The sequence below is a fragment of the Suricata suricatta genome, chromosome 2 (genome assembly GCF_006229205.1).
Source record: "Suricata suricatta isolate VVHF042 chromosome 2, meerkat_22Aug2017_6uvM2_HiC, whole genome shotgun sequence".
In the NCBI taxonomy this organism is placed as follows: Eukaryota; Metazoa; Chordata; class Mammalia; order Carnivora; family Herpestidae; genus Suricata; species Suricata suricatta.
Genome location: NC_043701.1, coordinates 16,251,664 through 16,273,019, shown reverse-complemented (window position 1 = coordinate 16,273,019; position 21,356 = coordinate 16,251,664). Strand labels below are relative to the sequence as shown.

Below are 21,356 nucleotides of genomic sequence, written 5' to 3'. Positions count from 1 at the left end.
ATTTCTGGGGAAAGTGTCAAAGCACTTCTCCCCTACTGCCTTTTGCCTTCCAGACCAGGATATACCCCCTTCACACTAAACCCTGAGCATGTGTAAACTGGATCTGCATATTAATCATTTGGGGAGGGAGGATAGAGTCACCTTAAATCCATCACATCTTAGATCTCTGTCTGTGATTCTCAAAGTCCATGCTGGAATATCCTCTCCCGGCCTAGTTTCTCCTGAGCTTTCACTCGTGGCACTCTGTGTTTCCTCTTTCCAGATACAAATTCCTCATCTACCTACTCCTGACAAGACTTCCTCCATCCCCTCCACATTTCTCATTTCTGTGATGAACAGTTTTCCTTCCCTACAGCTCCTTTCCTGAATATTTCCTGATCTTCACAGACACCTTACTATTTCTTGAGGGCATGGCTTTCCCTGCAGCCGTCTCAAATGGAGGATGCTTACTTTTTTCACACCTCAGGGACCTCTGAAGCTGGAGGTGGCTAATGGGATCCTCCAGAGCTCCCAGGAAATTACTTCCACACAGTGATGTAGAAATCCCTGCTCTCCTGCGGCTTGTGCTGTTGCTACACCAACCCTCACTCTTCACATTACTCCTACCTGCACCTTCCAGCTCACCCTGTCTCCTTCCAAGAGGCTCCAACACCTCCCCATACTCTACCTCCACTTCAAGTCTCCCAGTCACCCTGGATGGCTTTATGTTCATCCATCTGTCCATCTGGTCTCTCAGCCCTTTCTCCTCATTGTCCCCAGGGAGGTCTGCCTTCACTTATTTCAAGGCACCCAAACCCACAAGAATGTCTGGAATGTGGAATAGTTCCATCCCATCTCAAAATCCTGAATTCAAACATTCCACTCTATCTACAACTCCCTATCCTTCTGGCTCTCTTATTCTAACAGCGTGCACTCCTCACACTCTAAGGACCTTCAACAAAGTTCCCCTCCAACTTAACCATAGTACCGGTTTCCTCTCTTCATTTCTTTTCCTTACTGATTGAAATTTCACAACCCGTCTCTTCAGTACTCTTGTCATTCCTCCAAATCATTTTCCCTACCGTCTTCAAGTCATGCTCATTCAGAAATATCCCTTTATAATAAAAACAAGTTTGCCTTCTCTGATGCTGTACCCTGCCCCTGACTGACTGGTGCGCTAGAAATGTCCCTGCCATGAAGATTGGGGTCACTGTCAAGTCATGGTCTCCAGCCTCTACTGGGCCCTTGGAGATGCTCAGGAGTCTTGTTTCCGTAGTCACGGCTGTTATCTGTGCTGTACTCTCCTAAACCTCATTTGCTCAATCGATGACTTTGGTGTCCTCCTTGACTCTTGGCCTTTCTTTTATGCAGCACATCTCATCAGTAGGAAATCTTGCGAATTTTACTTCACAGACACAGTTTTACTTCTCAAATCTCTCTGCATTTGCACTGCCACTGCCTTCGTTCAGTCCATGTCCTATTTCCTCTAGATTATCAGAAGAACATTATTTTTTTAACCAGATTAGCTCTGTGGTTCTTCTCTTCTCCACATAGTCACTAGTTTGATCACTTGGAAATGCTCATATGTCCACTGGCTTAAAGATGTCCTTTTTGTACTACTTAGTAAAAAAAAAAAAAAGCCAAAGCTCTTTCATACCACATTTTACATCCTGTGGATAATAATCTGCCATGGATTATTATCCCAGTTTCTGTCTTTCCACCCTCTCTACATCTCACACTCTGTCTATAGCTCTTCACATTTCTGCCCTCCCTGAACCCCACTGCCATCATGTTCTGGCTTCTGGCTACTCCCCATTATTCCCTTTGACAGGCTTGGATAATGGCAATATATCTTTCAGCTGTTGATGTGATGTCATTCCTCTGGGATGCAATCCTTGACTGTACTCAGCAACTGAGAGCAATTAGAGAGTTTACTGGCACTCTGGCTTTATTACCAAGACCCTGTGTATTGAATTGTTTCTTCTTCCCTTGCATTTTTATGACGAGGTATAGTGGCAGAAGATCCTTTTGTTTTTGTTGTTTTCCAGAAAATGTACCCTTTACGAAGTGATGAGAGAAAGTGACTCGTATACTTGCCAAAGCCTTCCAAGCCTCAGTTTACTTATCTGTTGAATAGAGATTATATTAGGATATACTGAGAGGAGCATTGTTATGACCAAGTGATAAATAAACTATCACGTGTTAAATACCTGGAAAATATGAACCCCTAAATAAAGTTTAATTATATCATTTTGTAGATTTAATAAAGCAGAGAGGTTTTAGGTCATTATTGCAAATTTGATGCCACATTTTTTGTTAAGATGTTTCCTTCGAGTAATCTATACATACATCTGGTGAACACAGAGAAAAATACTAATGCTTCTTACAAAAGCAGAGGTCATCAATGATAAAAAAAATACACTTGGGGCGCCTGGGTGGCTCAGTCGGTTAAGCGGCCAGCTGCGGCTCAGGTCATGATCTTGCAGTTTGTGGGTTCGAGCCCCGCATCAGGCTCTGTGCTGACAGCTCAGAGCCTTGAGCCTGTCTTCAGATTCTGTTTCTCCCTCTCTCTGACCCTCCTCTGTTCGTGCTGCCTCTCTCTGTCTCTCAAAAATAAATAAAACAAAACAAACAAAAAATAATAGTAATAAAAAATACACTCAAACAAGTTACCATTTCTTTTCCTCCTATAATCAGTAAAGAAGATGTAAGATTTCTAAGCCAGATTTTGAGGTATGGTGATCACACTAGACACATGTGAAATCCTTTTCATTGTTCCGGGAATGTGTTCCTTGCTCTGTCTACACAAACTGATTGGATGAGTCAGGTATGAAAATTCCTTGTCAGTCAAGCAATTGCTGGGTTGTTTCCATCCAATCAGTTGTTTGTCTTCAGTCAGCCAAAGTTAGGCCCTGAGAGATGGCTGTCTTCTTTGAAAGAACTGGTCATGAACAAAGACTGGACACATTACATGAAGAAGCCCCTAACGCTACATGGTGGGATGTGTGTGCCGACATCTCAGTGAACATGCACACATACCCACGTTCTTTATGATACTTTCACTCGTGTTGCAAATGACTCTTTCATGTTGTTCTGAAAAAGGCTTTCATAATTTAAAAAAATGAAATGAAAGGAATTGCGTTTTTCTGGATTCTCATCTCCTGCAATTAGGTAGGTTACAAATGACTTCTCGTCTGTTCACCTGAACACAAAGTTCCTAAAGGAAAGCTGTGTGTGTGCCGGGTGTCTGGGGTGTGTGTGTGGTGTGTGTGTGCGTTATTCCTGAGAGCCTGTGGAGCTCCACCCCATTAATACTCCAGCAAGAGATTCTAGGTTGACAGTTACTGTTGCATGCTGGGATCAGTTATCCTAACATTGTAGATTTATCCATGGAATTAACTTCAACCAATATGTAGGCGGACTCACCACACGGTGTGGAAACCCCTTCCTCCAGCCCTGGCCTGTGGTCATGCATGCCATGTTTGACACTCTCAATGCCCTTTTGCCTCTGCCCACATTCTGCTTCAGTGGTAATTGTTAGGAAACTCCTTTTTAAGGCAACCTAAACTTTGTTTTTCATCACTTCCCCCCATGTATCATGTTTCTGCTTTCTGCAAGAACACAGAGTATTTGAGAAAATGACTAGCATTTCACTCATCCTTCTCCAGAGCTAGCTTCTGTACTCATCCCTACTCTGTCATAGCTTTATAATCATGTGTTTACTCATCTATTTATTCAGCATTGACCAAGCTTTTCCTAAATACAGGATTTTGTAGATGATGCCATAAGGGATATAAAGATACGGAAGAGATGATCTCTTCCTTCACGTAACTAACATACAGCAATGTGTTAATGTCTCTCTTAAAATGTAACAGGCAGAATGGAACATAGCCCTCCAGAGGTATTCCGAGCAATGAAGACTGTCATAAAATGATGATTTCTCGTGGTCTGAACTCCCTGTTGCTATTAATGAAGTTTGTGTTTGTCTTGGCCTTATCATAGCTGTGTCAGATACTGGGTTTCTGGTCAAACAAAAAGTCAAGTCTTTCTTTACCTCAGTGAGCTGAGCAAGGTGCTCTTCATAAATTATGCCTAATTACTCAGGTGTTATTAGCCACATGTTACGTAAGAGGAATTTAAGGCTCAGTAAAGTTGTGCAACATGCTCAAGGTCACAAAACAATTAAGTGATGAGTAAAAGGAGACTTAGCTTTCCAGTTGAGTATGTTAATTGATGACTTTTTATTTTGTGTCCTCAAAATTGGGAACAACCTTAAGCAGCTTCAGAAGAGTTTATTGTTGGCAGATTCATAATAGAAAATATGGGTGTTTTGAGAAATGGCCTTTTATGCCCTACCAGCGTCTTCTAAGTACAGCAGGATCCTTTCATTGGCCAGGTATTGAGAAGCTTCCCACTGGATTTTCCTGTAGCTGCAAAAATATTCAAGGCTTTTTAAACTAAGAGAGTTCTTGCTTCGCTTTCAGGTCTCCTTGTCTTTGGTTCATTGCATCTCCTTTTCCTCTCTTGATTGCGTTCCTGACACTGAATATTTCTTTACTGTGACCTGAAACCTACTGACTTCCTCCACACTGATACTTGCCCGGGAGGAAGTCGCTTGCCACATTTAGATCCCGATTCCAGGCTTCGATCTGGTTCTACCAGCCCCTGCTTAAGATTCAGCTTAGATTAATTTATTCAGCGCATATTTTTGAACACGCTGTATGTGTCAGACAGGGATAGAGTACTGCTCACAGACAGGTAGAGTCACATACACTTGGGTCCCCTTATCCAGGATGGAGTACCAAGCACTCTCTGTCCCATTGTGGAAATTTTTGCTTTCTGTCCCCTTCGCCTGAGTCTAGCTTTATAACTGTCGGATCTTGGAGTCTGCACATTTGAATCTTTCCAACTGGATATTAAGGCAAATAAGTGAAATAAGGCACCTCTTTATTCCATGTCTCTTCACTGAGCCAGTGGCGTTCAGATCGCCTACAAATGTTGTAGCATGACACATTTCAAAGACAGTGTTGGGGATGGATGGTATGAAAAAATTCAGCTGTTTGTGGAAGAGAACCGAGTCCCAGGAGGCTGTTGTCTCTGCCTCCGTGCCTCCGTAGCCGTCAGCCGGTACTCGGCTGTGAGCGTCCAGGAACAAGGCGGTTACTGCCTTTGCAATGCCTCCTGATGGTGTTCCTGCTGCAGCTGTCAGATGTATGGAGACGTAATTGATGAAATTCTATTTATACCCTGGGATAAACTTAGAAAGCCAAACAGTGCCGCCTAAACTAGCATATTCAGTGGGTCCCCTTGCTGCAGTCTCTACCATTCAAGTGACAGTGCTGTCCACTTACTACTTGTCTCAAAGTCACTAATTGGCTCATACCTTTGGATACACTGATCATGCAACAGGAGTGCCATTTCTGATGTCAGAAGGCCTGGGTTCAAATTTTGAGTCTGTTCAGGGTCATGATCTGTGGCAAGTCTGTCAACTTCTTCATCAGTAAAATTAGAGTAATGAGTAGTGTCCAGTCGACAGTGTTGCCGTGAGGATTAAATAAACCACATTGTCTTAAGCTCTTAAAACAGTTCCTACACACACAGGAAGAACTCAAAATTAGTTGCTACTTTTATTCTAATTATTATTTTACCTCCAGTTCAGACACAGGAGTGAATACTATGCCAGAAGTTGCCTTGGATCAGGACCCAAAATCTCTGGGTTACAATCTCAGGTGTGCTAGTGGTGAACTATAATGACCTTGGAAAAGCCATTGAACTTCTCTGAGCCTCGGTTTCCTTGTGTGTAAATGAGTATATGTGAGGGGAAAGTTACAGTGTTTTGTTTTGTTTTGTCTTGTATTGGGTACAATGTTTTAAATGCTAAGACTTCTTCTAGCACCAGAAGTGATCATCTTCACCATCAGTTGGTGGGTCCCTAGATAATATAGCTTAAAAAAACAAGAAGATAAATACTATTGAGGAAGGTATGTTCTTAAAAATTCCTCAAGGGAGAATTAAAGCCTGTAGAATACTTATGCTAGAATATTAAATTATAGAGTGAATAGTACTACAGTGCTACCTCTATGGGTTGTATTTCCAAAACCATGTTTTTCGTCAAGTGACAAGCTATTTGCTGTCATTGTGGAAACAGGATCAATAGAGTTCTGTTTCTCAGAAGAATCAAGTAACCTCCACTGTCATTCTCATCACTAATGAAAAACTTGACTACAGGTATATGTGGTGGAAATTCTAAATTCTGTGCAGAGAATTTCATCATGCCCCAGGAATCTTACTTTAAGTCGGTTACATACTCCTAGAAAGTGGGCTCATGATATCAAGCCTGAAAATAGGACTATGAGTTTTGGGGGTATTTCTCTGATAGGCTGTAGTGTTTGTGGCACGAAGGATTTCTGTTACTCTAAGTAGAAACTAGGCTTTATATTCTATAGCTCAGATCTTTTCCCAGAAACAAACCTATTTCTTGTTCCGTCGTGTTGCTGGACAGAACTTAGCTCCATAGAGGAAGGGGAAAAGGAAATGTGTAAGAACAAGAAAATATTAGTCAAAAGGGGAAGAAGGAGAAGAAGAAAGAAAAAGTTGTTCTAAGTTGCTATAATGGTTCAACCTAGAATTAAATCTCACCTTGCTGACTGTGTGACCTTGGGCAATTTAATTAACCTCTCTGAGCCTCCTGGTTCCCATGAGTAGGCTGTAGATAATAATACTGGATTTTAAAGTAAATGAAATATGTAAAGTGTCTAGCGTAGAGACTGGAAAATAGTAGATGTTTAAGAGCTTGTAGTGATTATTTCTGAATATTAAAGGAGGAGGTTTGCACACACTATGCTATGTTGATCCTGGAACATAGTCACATGCTTCATAATTCTTCAAAACATCAGAAGCAACTCTGTTTTTAATATTCACTCACTTCACTTATATTCATTGCAAATAATGGAACTGATTGCCTGAGTTAACAGTGTGGCTATTCCAGCTGCTATTTCTTTTTAAATGAGATTATTTAGTAAATATTCTCCAGAGAAGAATTCACTCATGATTTCAAGACTGTAGAGCAAAGGGATTGTAGCCAGACCATTTTGGGCGATGTTATATGCTGGTAAGGGCCGTGGTTTTGAATCAGATATTTTGTTTGAATGTCAACTAAACCACTTACTGGCTTCTGTTTCAGGGGTAAAGCATTTAACCTTTGAGAATAAGATTACCAACTTGAGGTGGAAATGGAAACAAACGTAGACCTTGTCTCAAAGGGCTGCCGTTAGAGTGGAGTTCAGATGGATGTGGGTGTGCTTGAGGGGGCAGAGTCCTGTAAACATTGACGTTGGTTGTTGGCTGTGTCTGACCCAGGAAGGAGTTTCCCCTTCTCTTAGATTCTATTGTGTGCATGAAACGCAGGAAGAAGTGAAGGTCACTTTGTGAACTGTTACTACTCCTGACACTTCCAACACCAAATAGTGTATGTGTTTTCCCCACACCAGCCAATTCTCCAATCTTCCAGATACCAATCAGATGTTCTACATTTCAATTCTGACACCACCTCCCCAGAGTTAACGCAGATCACATGGGCGGAGGGCTCAGTCCTCAAAGACTCCCTCTCACTACAGATGCCAGCCTGCAAGTTGGAGGCCTCCTCAGCCTCTGACCACTTGGTGATAAGTGAGGGTTCCCATGGCCCACTCTTGGTTTCAGCAATTTGCTATAGTGATTCACAGAACTCAGAGAAACACTTTACTAGTACTGGTGTATTGTGAAATATATTTAAAAGGATACAAACAAACAGGCAGATGAAGAGGGACACAGGATAAGGTCCCCAGGGTCCCAGGGGCAGGAGCTTCTGTTCCAAAGGAGTGGAAGTATACCATCCTCCAGCATGTGGACGCTCCCGAACTCTGTTGTTTAGAATTTATTTTTTTCAATGGAGGCTTCATCACAGGCATGATTGACTATTAACCCAATCCTCAGTCCCTTCCTCTCTCTGGAGGGTGGGAAGTGATGTTGAGAGCCCCAAGCTTCTAATAAACATTCGGTCTTTCTGGATACTCGCCCCCCAGACTGAAGCTATCTCCAACCAAGAGTTGTCTAGTTAACACAAAAGATGCTCCTATAACCTCTATCACTTAGAAAATTCCCAAGCTTTAGAAGTTCTTGTGCCAGGAACTGGGGACAGAGATACAATGTGTCCTATTATATCACAGTATTGTATCTTTTCACATGATCAACAGATAGAAGTATCAAATCTTTAATCATTTTACATTTTTCTCCTACCAACCTGTTCTGTGGAAACAACTTCAAATTTGCTAATTTAAAGTTAAATCTAATAGCTTACGACATTTAATAAATTTGCTGATTAAGCCAGACTTCTTAATTTTTTCAGCATTGTCGAGATGAAATCAAAACCCCAGTGAGATCTCATCTCGCACCTGTTAGAATTGACTGTTAGCAAAAAGACAAGAGACAGCAAGTGCTGGTGAAGATGTGGGGGAAAGGGCATCCTTGGGCACTGTTGTTGGGAGCGTAGATTGGTGCAGCCACTCTGAAAAACAGTATGGAGGTTCCAAACTTCTTATTTTGGGATCACATTAAAAACGGTGGAGCTTTCTCTCTGCCTCCAAAGGCACAGTAGTTTCTCTGAATAGAACAAGGAAAAATGTGGATGTTGCCTCTTAATTTTTGTAGACACAGCTATTTCTTTGAGAAGGAGGCTGTGTGTTTGGTCTCAGCTCACCCAAGTTTTCACTGCCAACTCAGAGAAGCTGGAGGAGATAAAGATATACAGTAGCCACCTCCTCACCTCTCCCAGGTTACAGGTAGCTTCCTTCAGGAAGTTGAGACTTCAGGAGGAAGAGGGAGTCCCACTCTTGCCCACGCCTGCTTTTCCTAAGCCCTTTACTTCCTTCCGCCTTCTCGCCACTCTGAGACTTAGCCCTCCCAAACCAAACCTTCCAAATGGATGGCAGATGATAACCTGTACGTTAATTGAACCAGGAAATTTTGAATCTTAGAGAGAAGAAAGCTATTCATAAGGAATGTAAACAATTGTGGAACTGAAGAACGGAGCCAGTTGGGGGAACAGTGGAATATTTGGCATTCCATTTTTACATGATAGAAAGATACGTATCTGTTTGTTGAGGGAAAAAGAAGGTCACTAATTGGGGGAGGTAGTGAACTTACAAGTTAACAAAGACAAAAATATAATGAAGAAAATATTCATTAAGTCAGCAAAAATAAGAAAGAGGGTAAAGAAGAAACCACAAAGGAGAGTGAATAATTATCCTGTTAAATGAAAACATTAATACCAAGTCTCTAGTCATTACAATAAGTATGAATGTGCTGAGTGTTCCATTAAATGATGAATTGTGAGATTGTATTTTAAAAGGAAAGCTCAGTACAGGCTATGTATGAGAAACTATTAGAACAAGGAAAGAAAGAAAGGTTGATGATAAAGGACTGGTACCGGAGGCAGAGATCTAGCTGAAGTTACATTTCCTTCGAATTAGGTATGTGGTGAATGAGTTCATAGTCCATAAATGTGAAGGATACCACCTAGACTATCTGGTCTATAGATCTTCTGAATGACGTGGTTTTTATTTTGGGTTGATTTACTTATTCTTATATTCAGCCAATAGTGAGTCCCACCGTACAGTGGCAATACTGCATATTGTGGGCGACCGAGAGCTTTATTACATCAATCTGGAAGATACTTGTGACTGATTTAGACTCTCCAGTCATTTCACCTTTCCTCATTGTCTCCTACTCCAGCTGACAGGTGGGACTGCGCTGTAGGTGTATGAGCCGATGTGATTTTTTATGTGGTGCTCCATCATCTATGTATTTTTGTACTAGACATACTTGAAAATCTTATATGAAATGTATGTTAAGAGTCTGAAATAACATTTTGAATGAGAAAGGGCATTATTAATTCAACAATGAAAACTCCAGATTATTTGCTGGCTACTTTCTTTTTATCATCTTTAACTTTAGGGCTGTAATTTCCTTTCAGTACTTAAAAACGAAAACCCCATTTTTTTCTCTTGTCCTTTGCTGAATCGCTTCATGGGCGTGCCAGGGGTAAAAGTTTCAAAAGGATCTCATTGTGCTTCAGCTTCATCTGGGTCCTGGTTGCAAATGCAGATGCTCAGACCCCAGACCTTCTGAATCATAGTCTGCATTTTAATAAGAATCCCAACTGATTTGTTTGCACATTAAAATTTGAGAAACACTTCTCTAGGAGATTTTGGAGGGGCTGATATATTGATTCTGCAACTAAAATTACCATTGGTTACATAATAGAAAATAATGGCTAGAAAGGTCTTTCTCCCATATTCCCACTTCGCTTTGTCTGTAGAAGTCTTGGGATTTCATAAGATGTTCGTCACAGAAATGATCTTGTCCTGTTTTCTGGTATAATCATTTCTTTATTTACATTACTGCGATACTTCAGTTCATTCTTGGCTTTAATGACTTAGATATGTGCATGGTTAATGTTTATAAACATCTTTGGAATCTTTCGGGAAGTGGGTATAAATGACAAATAGAAAAAAGTTTAAATGTGTCCTTTTCTGATAAGAGAATTGAAGTTATGTTGGAAAAATGACAATACTTTAGCTTTCCATTCACTTGAGCTACTTTGGGCACAAAGACAGCAAAGGGATTTTTGTTCCAGCAAATGCACAGCAGGAACAGCTGAAACCCAGAGAGAGATAATGCACTAAGTATAGCAGTTAAGTGATAAAGATTTTTATTCCGAAAGTGGCAAGCTCCAAGCATCAAAGCAGTAGGAACAGCTTAAGACAGCAAACTGAGCCTTTGGGTTCTGTCAGAGAGGAGGCCAAGTGGGGTACGTCCCAAAGGGACAGATGATTACACGTGGACACTGTTGATTGTAGATCACGGAAAGCACCATGTTGTAGTAAGATACCAAATCCGAAGATCTTTTTGAAATTATTTATTGTTTCCTTTATGACATTACACACTCACGAACACTTCTGTGTTTTCCTTCCTTGACTTTGCAGACCTGATGTATACTGTCCAGACTTGCCTCCTTGACCCGATCCTTTGAAGCCTGCATTTTTTCTTTCTTAACCCCTTAAATGTCTTGTTTTCATTTTCACTTCCAAAGAAGTGACTAAAACATACATTTCAAATCCAGATGTCTAGATCCCAGAACAAGAATATCCTGGACATACCTAAACTTCAGTAGGCTGATCAGAAATAAACAAAAAACAAACTTATGGTGCTTAGCCCTGCACAGAAGGGCTCTATAGAGCCATAGGGCTTTTTTCAGGGTTGTCTCAGAAGCCCCCCAGGGACAAGGAGACCATGCCGCTGAGGTTTTTGGAGGAACTCCCGCTTTGTCAATTTCATGTATTTGTGGTCTATGTAGATTGCATTTGGTTAAGTAATAATGATAACCATAAAAACAATGACGTAAGAAAAAATAGAGGGGCACCTGGGTGGCTCAGTCAGTTAAGCGTCTGACTTCAGCTCAGGCCATGATCTCACGGTTTGTGGGTTTGAGCCCCGCTTCGGGCTGTGTGCTGACAGCCCTGAGCCTGGAGCCTGCTTCAGATACTGTGTCTCCTTCTCTCTCTGTTCCTCCCCCACTTGCACTCTGTTTCTCTCTGTGTCTCAAAAATTAATAGACATTAAAAGAAATTAAAAAGAGGAAATAGACACTTTGAAAGATATATAACAAGTAAAGAGATTGAATTTGTAATTTAAAAAATCTCCACAGCAAAAACCCAGTCCCAGATAACCTCCCTGGTGAATTCTACTAAATGTTTAAGAGGGGCATTAAAGCCAATTATTTACCAATGCTGAAAAAACAGCAATGGAGAGAACAGTGCCCAACCTTTTCTATGAGGCCAGTGTTATCCTGACACCAAACTCAGACAAAGACATCACAAGAAAACTATAGGTCAATATCTCTTATGAATATAGACATGAAAATTCTCCACAAAATATGAGCACCTGAATCCAACAACATATACAAATGATCACACATCATGACCAAGTGAGATTGATCTTAGGACTGCAAAATTGGCTTAACATCTGAAGAATCCGCTAATGCAAAACACAGTATCAAAACAATAAAACACACACACAAAACCCACACGACCTTCGCAATAAACACAGAAAAAGCGTTTGACAAAGTCCAGCATCTCCTCGTGATAAAAAAAACGTCAACAGAGTAGGAATACAAGGGAACATGATAAAGGGTGTCTGTAAAGAAAGCACAGCTAACATTAAACTTAACAGTAAATGTCTCATCGGAGGATCAGGAAGAAGACAAAGATGTCTACTTCTGTTCAGCATTGTATAGGAAGTTCTGGCAAGACAACTGGCCAAAGAAAAGAGAAGATATCCAGTTGTAAAAATCTCTGAAGAAGGAGAACAAGAAAAATGATCTCTATTTAGAGATGACATAATCTTTATATAAAGAATTCTAAGAAATCCACTGGAAAACGATTCGATCTATGTATGAGTTCATCAAGGTTGTAGGACAAGGTCAGCACATGCAAAATCATTGGATTTCTGTAAACTAGCAATGAAAAAATCTGTAAACTGAAATGAAATTAAGAAAATAATCCAATTACAGTAACATCAAAACTAACAAGACATCCAGAAATAAATTTAATGGAAGTGTAGAATTTGTATTGTGAAAACTACAAAACATAGTTGAAAGAAGTGACACAAGACCTAAAAAATGGGAAGGTGGCTCATGTTCATGGATTAGGAGATTTAATATTGTTAAGATAGCACTTCAACCCAATCTCTCTCAGAATTCCAGATATCTTTTTTCAGACATGGACAAGGTAATCCAAAAACTCATATGGAAATGCAAGGGGCCTAGGATAGACAAATCAATATTGAAAAAGAAAAATATAAGCGAAGGACTCACTCTTTGCAATTTCAAAATTTAATAGAAATTTATTAGCAATGTGCTACTTGCATTAAGATAAACAGAAAGCTCAAAGGGAATACATTTTTGTGATCTTAGGTCAGGTAATGCTTTCTTAGTTATGACACACACAAGCAATTCGTACCATTTTCTTAATGCCCAAATCCTCATTTTTCACCTCTATCATTCATTCCACTGGCACTTAAGTTGGATAGACTAGTTGAAAAATGTCTTCAGTTTATATGCCCAGACTCTAACTTAGTGGTTCTCAACTGTGCCGGCACACTGGGATCACTGGGGAGCTTTAAAAAAGACTCCCTGGGTCTCACACTCAGAGCTTCTAATTTCATTGGGATAGGGGTGCAGCCTGAGAATCTAAACACCCTAAAGTTCTCCAAGTGATTGTAATATACAGTCAAGATTCAGAAACTTGCCCTAAGTGAACAGTAAATCCCTCTTTTTGTTTCCAAATTTTTTTTTTAACATTTATTCATTTTTGAGAGAGACAGTGCTAGTGGGGGAAGGGCAGAGAGAGAGGAAGACACAGAATCCGAAGCAGGCTCCAGGCTCTGAGCTGTCAGCACAGAGCCCGACTCAGGACTCGAACCCACGAGCGGTGAGATCATAAGTTGAAGTCAGATGCTTAACCAACTGAGCAGTGAACAGTAAATTTGTCTTAACAGAATTGTTTTATGATTCATTATGTCCCTAGCACTAAGTGCAATACCTAAAATGAAAAAGATGCTTAGTTAATCATTGCTGAGCAAGCATTCTTCAATTCTTTATCTTAATTATTCTGCCATTCACTTCTTAAAGAAATAAATGTGACCCGACTTAAAGTCTTGAAAAAAAATTATTTTAACTTCAAAGTAAGGTTAAACGTTTTGGCTTTGTATTACTTTCCTGAATCCATTAATGGGAAGAACTGGACAGCCATTGTTCTTCTGTTAATACTGGAGGCACCACTGATATTGGTTACTCATGATCCAGATTGGACACATCTTCATTGCTACTGGACATCACTGGCTTAGTGATCATGCCTGGTTCTGTAAACTTCCCCCTGCCCCTGCCATGTTATGCAATGTAGAAATAAGAACACATAAGAAATAAGCACTTGTCTTTGAAGAGCATGCAGTCTAGTAAGAGGTAGAACTCAATGAACCAAGGATCTGGTGATGTTCTACTTCATAAATTATGTATGTAACACTAGACGTGTTTTTTCTTTAATATAAGGAATGAAACCAGAATGTTTACTGTCCTCACAATTGCTTTGACAACATGTGGAGTTCCTGTCTAGTGTATTGAACAAGAAAACAGAAATTAGAAAGATGAGGCTTAAAAAAGAAGAAGGATGAGAAAGTAGTAAATAAGGAGCGCCAACTCTTGATTTGGGCTCAGGTCATGATCATGATTCATGGGTTCGAGCCCTAGTAGGGCTCTGGTGAGCTCCTTCAAAATGCTCTGCTCTCAAGCACAGAGCCTCCTTGAGTTTCTCTCACTGTCTCCCTCTCCATCCCTCTCCCGCTCACTCTTGTGCTCTCTTTCCCTCTCAAAATAAATAAACATTACAAAAATCAAGTAGTGAATAAAACTCTAATTATTTACAAATAATGTAACTTTTTACACAGGAAACACAAAACAAACTCCAGATCAATTATTAGAAATAATAGAATAGTTTATAATATGGTGACCTAGCAAAAGACTAATATGCAAAAAGGAAGTTCTCTTTCTATGGCCCAGCAACAAATGACCAAATAATGCAATTGCAAAGAGAACATTATTTACTATAGTATCAGAGATTATCCATAATCTAGAAATAGATATGTAAAAAATTGCAAGACACAAAGGAAAAATCATGAAATTGTGGAAAGGGCATTAATGATCTCAATAAATGGAAATTCCATTTATATTCAAGGGTAAGGAGACATTATTTTCAATATATCAATTATCCTTTAGTTGTGCTTTAGACTCAGGGAAATTCTAATTAAAATCTTTAATAGTAATTTTCATGGAACTTTATAAGCAAATTCTAAAATTTCCTTGGAAAGATAAAGAAGATTTCTGTTTCTGCTCTGCCAGATGTCTCATCACAGATTACAAATCAGTCACAACTGCATCATTTAAGATCCCTTTCGGGCGTGTTTGGGTTTCTGAGTTTTGTGTATAGAACTGAAGTAACACTGAACTTAAGCTTCACTTAAGTTTCACTTTCTTTGTTTCACTTCTCTACATTTTGTAAACATTCCATAATTACTTGGTGCCATCTCATAATCAGAAAGAAAATCAATTATAGTTTTCACACATCTCCCACAGGCTTCTATAGGTTCTACTAGTGCATTTGGCATTATCTTCTCTATTACCCCTTTATGTCTCTACTTGCTTTTTTGCCTTTTTTTTTATACATTGAGAAGGCTCTAAATTGAGGTGTCTGAATATAGCTGGAGACTTTGTGTTACTGCTCCTCTATAATCTGCCCTATTTCAAACAGATCAAGGTCACACATGCCTTCAAGCCCCAAGATCAAACCGTTTCTATTAAGCCAGTCAACCTGAATAGAGTTTCTTATAAGCTCAGTGATTTAAACTAGCAGTACATTGCACTTCATTACGTTCTGAATACTAATATACTTCAGCTTTTCTTGTTGTCTCCTGGCCCAAAGACAGAAGTTTTGACTGGAATAAAAATAGGTAGACTTTGATATTTTCTTTCTGATTTACTCAGGAATCTATAGAAAGGATGATCATAGTTTTCATTGGCCACATAAATGTAGATACCATCCTCATTGATTCAAACATAGAGATTCAGGGCACTTAGAATAATGTTAGAATTACAGAGAATTTGGGGCTCTGATAAAAATTCCCTTTTTCTCACTGTAATTCCTATGAATGAACAAAAAGACACACTGAGAATCTAAGAACTAATTTCAGAATTTAGTAAAGCTATGTCATTTCTCAATGACTTCTTTTTTATACGAATGACTTTTATGAGATCTATCTTGCCTGTAGGTTCACTTTATTCTAAGACATTCACTGATGGTCACCTTTTTTATTTAATAAGCTAAAAATAAGAGATGAGGCAATGACTGTGATTGCACTGGACTCCAACTCCTAGGGTAAAGTCTAAGCAGTTTTAATTGACATCTGTGTCATTGCCAAAAACCAACTGCTCGCCACATCCATTGGTGTAAAACACAACATCTGGTTCAGTATAATTAGGTTTTCAAGTAAGCTGATGAGAAAATGAGCCTTGTGCACTTATCCAAATGAAGAAGCATAAAGAATTTCCTTTTGATTGACATAAATATATGAGATGGGATTGAGAAATAGAGAATCAGGTCTTAGAATCACACTCGACCTCAAACATGACCATCGCTTACCACTTAGGAGTGGGAAACAGAGCGCGGGGTTTGCTTTCATTACCACACATGAGCTCGGTGATGACGTTTCTGGTTTGAAGTGGCACATAGGGAGAATCTTCTGGTGTTGATCTGTAATCTGGTGTTTGTCCCAGAAGTAAATCGGAATCAAGCCTGAGGGCTTTGTGAGAGGATCAGCATTGTCAATGGGCAGGGAGAGGAATGTCACTAGACCGATGCACTTCAGTTTGTGAGAGGTGGGTGGAGGACATATCTGGAGGCCGGAAGTGGCCAACTGGGCAGAATGGGGTTGAGTGGCCTCGCCCTTACTCCTGCTTCTTGTCAGGATCTGAAACCTGTCCCCACACTACTCTGGAATAGTCCTTTGCTTGGAACTTCGTTTCCGCCCTCAGAGTAGCCTCGTGGAGCTGTTGAATGAGTAAATAATTCCAGTTCTGAGATCAGGACCACCAGAGACCATGATTTTAGTTGAGGAAAATTGCCTCCCTGGATTCCTATCACAGCATTCTGGACTTCTCTTCTAATTTGGGCGACACAGGCCATAGTAGGCATCCACCTGCTGGTCCCCACAGGGAAGGGGACCGCAGAAGAAGAGAAGGGACCCCACAGCAGCTCTTTAATACAATGCAAGTCCCATGACTCTTTTCCCTTTATGAGAAGTTCTGTTTCCTTTTAGAAGGAGGACTATTTTTCCCCTCTCCTTTCATAGTCTTCCACATGTGTTGAGGCCATTGAACTTGTAATTTCATTCTGGGCTTTATTGGTTTGAATAACACTACTATGTACTCCAGTTAAACAGACTTGAGCTCAAGTTCAAGCCCTCTTTGCCCTTTTCAAGCGATGTAGATTTAGGAAATTAACCCCTTCGACTTCAGTGTTTCTTTAGTTGTAATGATATTTCCTTTCACCCACTAACCGGTTGGGGTGAAGACTAACTGAGAAAAATACATGCAGAAGGACCTCTCATATGGTAGCATTCTATATAAGTGTTGTTACATTCTCTTCTCTAAAATACAGTTCTGGGATTGATAACAAGTAAATATCATTAGATGTTCTTTGACTGTAACAACAACAACAAATCAAAATAAGTATAGCAGAACTTACTATTTACATTTTCCACGGGAGGAGACAGAGCTTCATTTAACTTAAATGAATTAAGGAAAGGTCGTGTAACTGGTACAGTGCCAGGAATAAAACTCACATTTTCTTGTAGTTTAAGTTGTGAAACTACAGGAGAAACTAGACTGACAGTGGTAAGTAGGTATTGTGGACTGTAAGAAGATTTATTTAAATGAGTTCATAGCCAGTCATACATTTATATCCAGAGAATGTTGATTGCATATCAGTGTTTGTCTGGAGACTAGATGTGTTTTGTTCTGCACTTGGTTCTTATGCTTCGTAACACATTTATTAATGGCAAAGAGGAAACCTAGAAAAAAGTGTCAGGGGGGGAAAAACAGAAAACAATGTAATAGGTTTACAATTTGGAGTCAGAAATCTAAGCAACATCAGTAGGTTTAAATGAAGAGCCCAAACTAACTAGGTGATATTTGAGGTAATATTCTATACACAAATATTCTAAAAATAAATCAAATAAGAAGTCATATAGTAGTTTGTATAAAAGAGTCACTTAATTTGATGACAAAATCAACATATCTGTGGTGTGATTCTGATCTTATAAAGCCATGAGTGCAATCTTAGGAAGTGACCTGAACAAGAAGCAGTTAACAGTCCCACTCTCTGACAGACCACTCATGGACAGGAAACCTGGTACGGTGATTAAGGATGTAGACTCTGGAACTGGATTGCCTGTTAAATCCTAGCTCTGTGAGGGTCTTCCAGTGCTGTGACTTTGGGAAAGTTAGTCAGCTATTGCCTTAGTTTCCTCAAGGGCAAAATGGAGTGAACAATATAGTACATGGCTTACAGAGTTTTCATGAGGCTTAAGAGCATAGCCCGGGTGCTCAAAATGGAGCCTGGCCCAAAGTGAGTTAGCCATTATGATCATTACTGTGGATTCTGAATCACTAACTAAGAAAAGCACTCACAACCTGGACTCTTTCCAGAGGAGGCAAGTAAGGATGGCATGAAGATATAATTCAACACGATTCATTAAAAATTTATTAAGCTCCAGACCATAAACTAAAAGCATTTGTATTTAAGCCTTTCGAAAGCCTCCGGAGTTCGGTATTATTGTTTGCACGTTGCACATGATACAAAATGTAAATTAGAAAGGTTATATAACACAGCCAATAAGCGATAAGAAATCCTTTGAAATCCCTCTACCCATTAAGTAATGCACATTTGAGGATCAGCTGACACACCGAGGAAGTTTAACCTGGACAAGCAGGGACCAAGTAGAAGTGTGTTGTTCCCTGACATTTGAAGGACTGTCAGGTAGAACAGGGGTTTGACCCTGCCCAGCTAATAATACAGTCCTACAGAAAGACTCTCGGACAGGGCTCTGGTTCATCTCCTTATCTGCGCAGGCCCGGTTTACTGCATTAACCTCTTATCTGAACTTCATACCACTAAGCTTTTCTTAGTACAATTCATCCTGCATCCTGTTATGAGATTAATCTTCCAAAAATACTACCACTATTATGTCAGCCTCTGGCTTAAAGCCCTTCAGTCCTTCCTCCATGATATGCAGGATAACGGTCAGATGCCTTAACTTGGCATTCAGAATCTTTTATGAGCTGGTTTCAACCAGCATCTAGTCACTTACTTTTTTTTTTTTTCAAATTTAATTTCTTTACATTTACTTTTAAAATTCCAGTATAATTAACATACAGTGTTATATTAATTTCAGGTGGACAATAGTGATCCCACAATTCTGTGCATTACTCAGGGCTCACCACGATAAGTGTCTTCTTAATGTCCTTCATCTATTTCACGCATCCCCTCTGGTAACCACCGGTTTGTTCTCATGGAAGGATCCCAGTTTGTTCTCATGGAAGGTATAATGCTGAATGAAATAAGTCAGTCAGAGAAAGCTAAATACCATATGATTTCACTCACGTGTGGAATTTAAGAAACAAAACAAAGAAAAAAAAGAGAGACAAAAAGAATCCTTTACTTCTAGACCAAAAGGTGCCTAAGACCATGTCACCCTGCATCATCATTATCATATGAGGAGAATTCAGCTCTGAAAAGTTCCATGATTTATCAGGAAACTTCGCATTAGTTAAGAGAAGAGCATGGATGACTATCAAGTTTCTCTATTATTATTGCGAACAAGACATTCAAACCGATGACAGTGACTCCAGCAAGGCAGAGAACATTGACCTGGACAATATGGTGAACTTTCCATGTACATTTCTTCCATATAACTCGGGGAGAGCTTTGCCTTTTTTCCCCAATTGTAAAAACTTCTTTTAAGTAAAGTTGAGAGGAGGGTATAGAGGTCTCCCGTGAGTCCTCTGCCCCCACACGTGCATGGCTTCCTCCGTCAGCAATCCATCTCTCCAACATGGCACGTCACAGTCGATGCCCCCACACTGGAACATCATAATCACCCAAAGTGCCCAGCCTCCCGGAGAGTTTGCTCACCCTTGGTGTTGTACATTCTGTGGGTTTGGGTGAACATACACTCCCATGTGTCCACCATACAGGGTCCTACAGACATTGTCAGCCCCCTAAAGCCCCTGTGTGCTCTGCCAATCTACCCCTCAGCCCCCACTCCCCAACCCTTGGAAACCAAGGATCATTTCTTTATCTCCACAGTTTAGCCTTTTCGAGAATGTCATGTGGTTGGACTCCTACATACAGCATGTAGACTTTTCAGCTTGGCTTCTTTCACTTAGTAATATGCATTTAAGTTTCCTCTGTTTGTTCATGGCTTGAAAAGTTTATCTTTTTTACAATCTGTTATTCATACCTTCCTGAGCTTTTTTTTTTTGAACCTATAAATATGTCTGGACTGGTTTGCTAAAAACATAGATGTATCTCAAGGCAAAGTCAAGATAAGTGCCATGTTATAATCACGGAGATTTTTCTTTGCTTTTTATTTTATTAAAACATTTTAATAAACATTTTTAAAGATTTTTTAAAATGTTTGTTCATTTTTGAGAGAGAGACAGAGACAGAGCATGAGTGGAGCAGGAGCAGAGAGAGAAGGAAACACAGAATCCAAAGCAGGCTCCAGGCTCTGAACTGTCAGCACAGAACCCAATGCAGGGCTCGAACTCACAAGACATGAGATCATGACCTGAGCTGAAGTCGGATGTTTCACCAACTGAACCACCCAGGTGCCCCTGAAAAAAAATTTTTAAATGCTTATTTATTTTTGAGAGAGAGAGAGAGAGAGAGAGAGAGAGCAAGAGCAAGAGAGAGAGAACATGAACAGGGAAAGGGCAAAGAGAGAGGGAGACACAGAAAGAATCAGAAGCAGGCTCCAGCTGTCGACACAGAGCCCAGCGCAGGGCTTGAACCCACAAACTGAGATCATTACTCGAGCTGAAGTCAGACACTTAACTGAGTGAGCCACCCAGGTGCCCCTTTGCTTTTTATTTTGATTTATCATTTGTCATTGTCATCTTTGAGCCCAGTGTAAGGATAGAGAGGTATCCCAGGCGTAGTGGGTGCTTCTCCATAGTTGCCAAAATATACTCATGGTTTAGAGAGAGAAAGTGCTGGTCCTAGAATCAGACAGTACAGTGTTAACACCTGGCCTCTGTCCGTTTCTAGCTGTGTGACATTGGGCTAATAAGTACACTTCTTAGAGCCTCAGTTTCCTTGGCCTACCCATGGACCCTTGTATCTTACTTCTTTTTTTTTTTTTTTTTTTTTTGGAGTTGCTTGCCATGTTTTATTTGTCCTAAACAAAACTTGCTTGAGTTTTCCTCTCTGCTTGTCTAACTTATTTATTTACTTATTTTCTTACTTATTTAGTATTGAAGTATAACTAACATAGTGTTCTATTAGTTTCAGGTGTATAATAGAGATTCACCAATTCTATATATCACCCCGTGCTCATCATGATAAGGATACTCTTAATCTCCTTCACCTGTTTCTCCCATCCACCCCTACCTGCCCAACCCACCTCACCTCTGGCAACCACCAGTTACATTTAAGAGTCTGGGGTTT

General features: G+C 40.0%; 1 protein-coding gene and 1 long non-coding RNA gene across 2 annotated transcripts in view; one reads left to right on the top strand and one right to left on the bottom strand.

Moving 5' to 3' along the window:
- CHRM2 (cholinergic receptor muscarinic 2) overlaps positions 1-21,356 on the top strand; it is a 150,884-nt gene that overhangs the window by 65,408 nt on the left and 64,120 nt on the right. The gene's annotated exons all lie outside the window — the stretch shown is intronic.
- LOC115305102 lies at positions 17,531-19,641 on the bottom strand. Its single transcript, XR_003914741.1, has 3 exons — positions 19,557-19,641; positions 19,127-19,236; positions 17,531-17,697 (listed from the first exon to the last, which is right to left on the bottom strand). It is a non-coding gene; the product is annotated as an uncharacterized LOC115305102 (long non-coding RNA).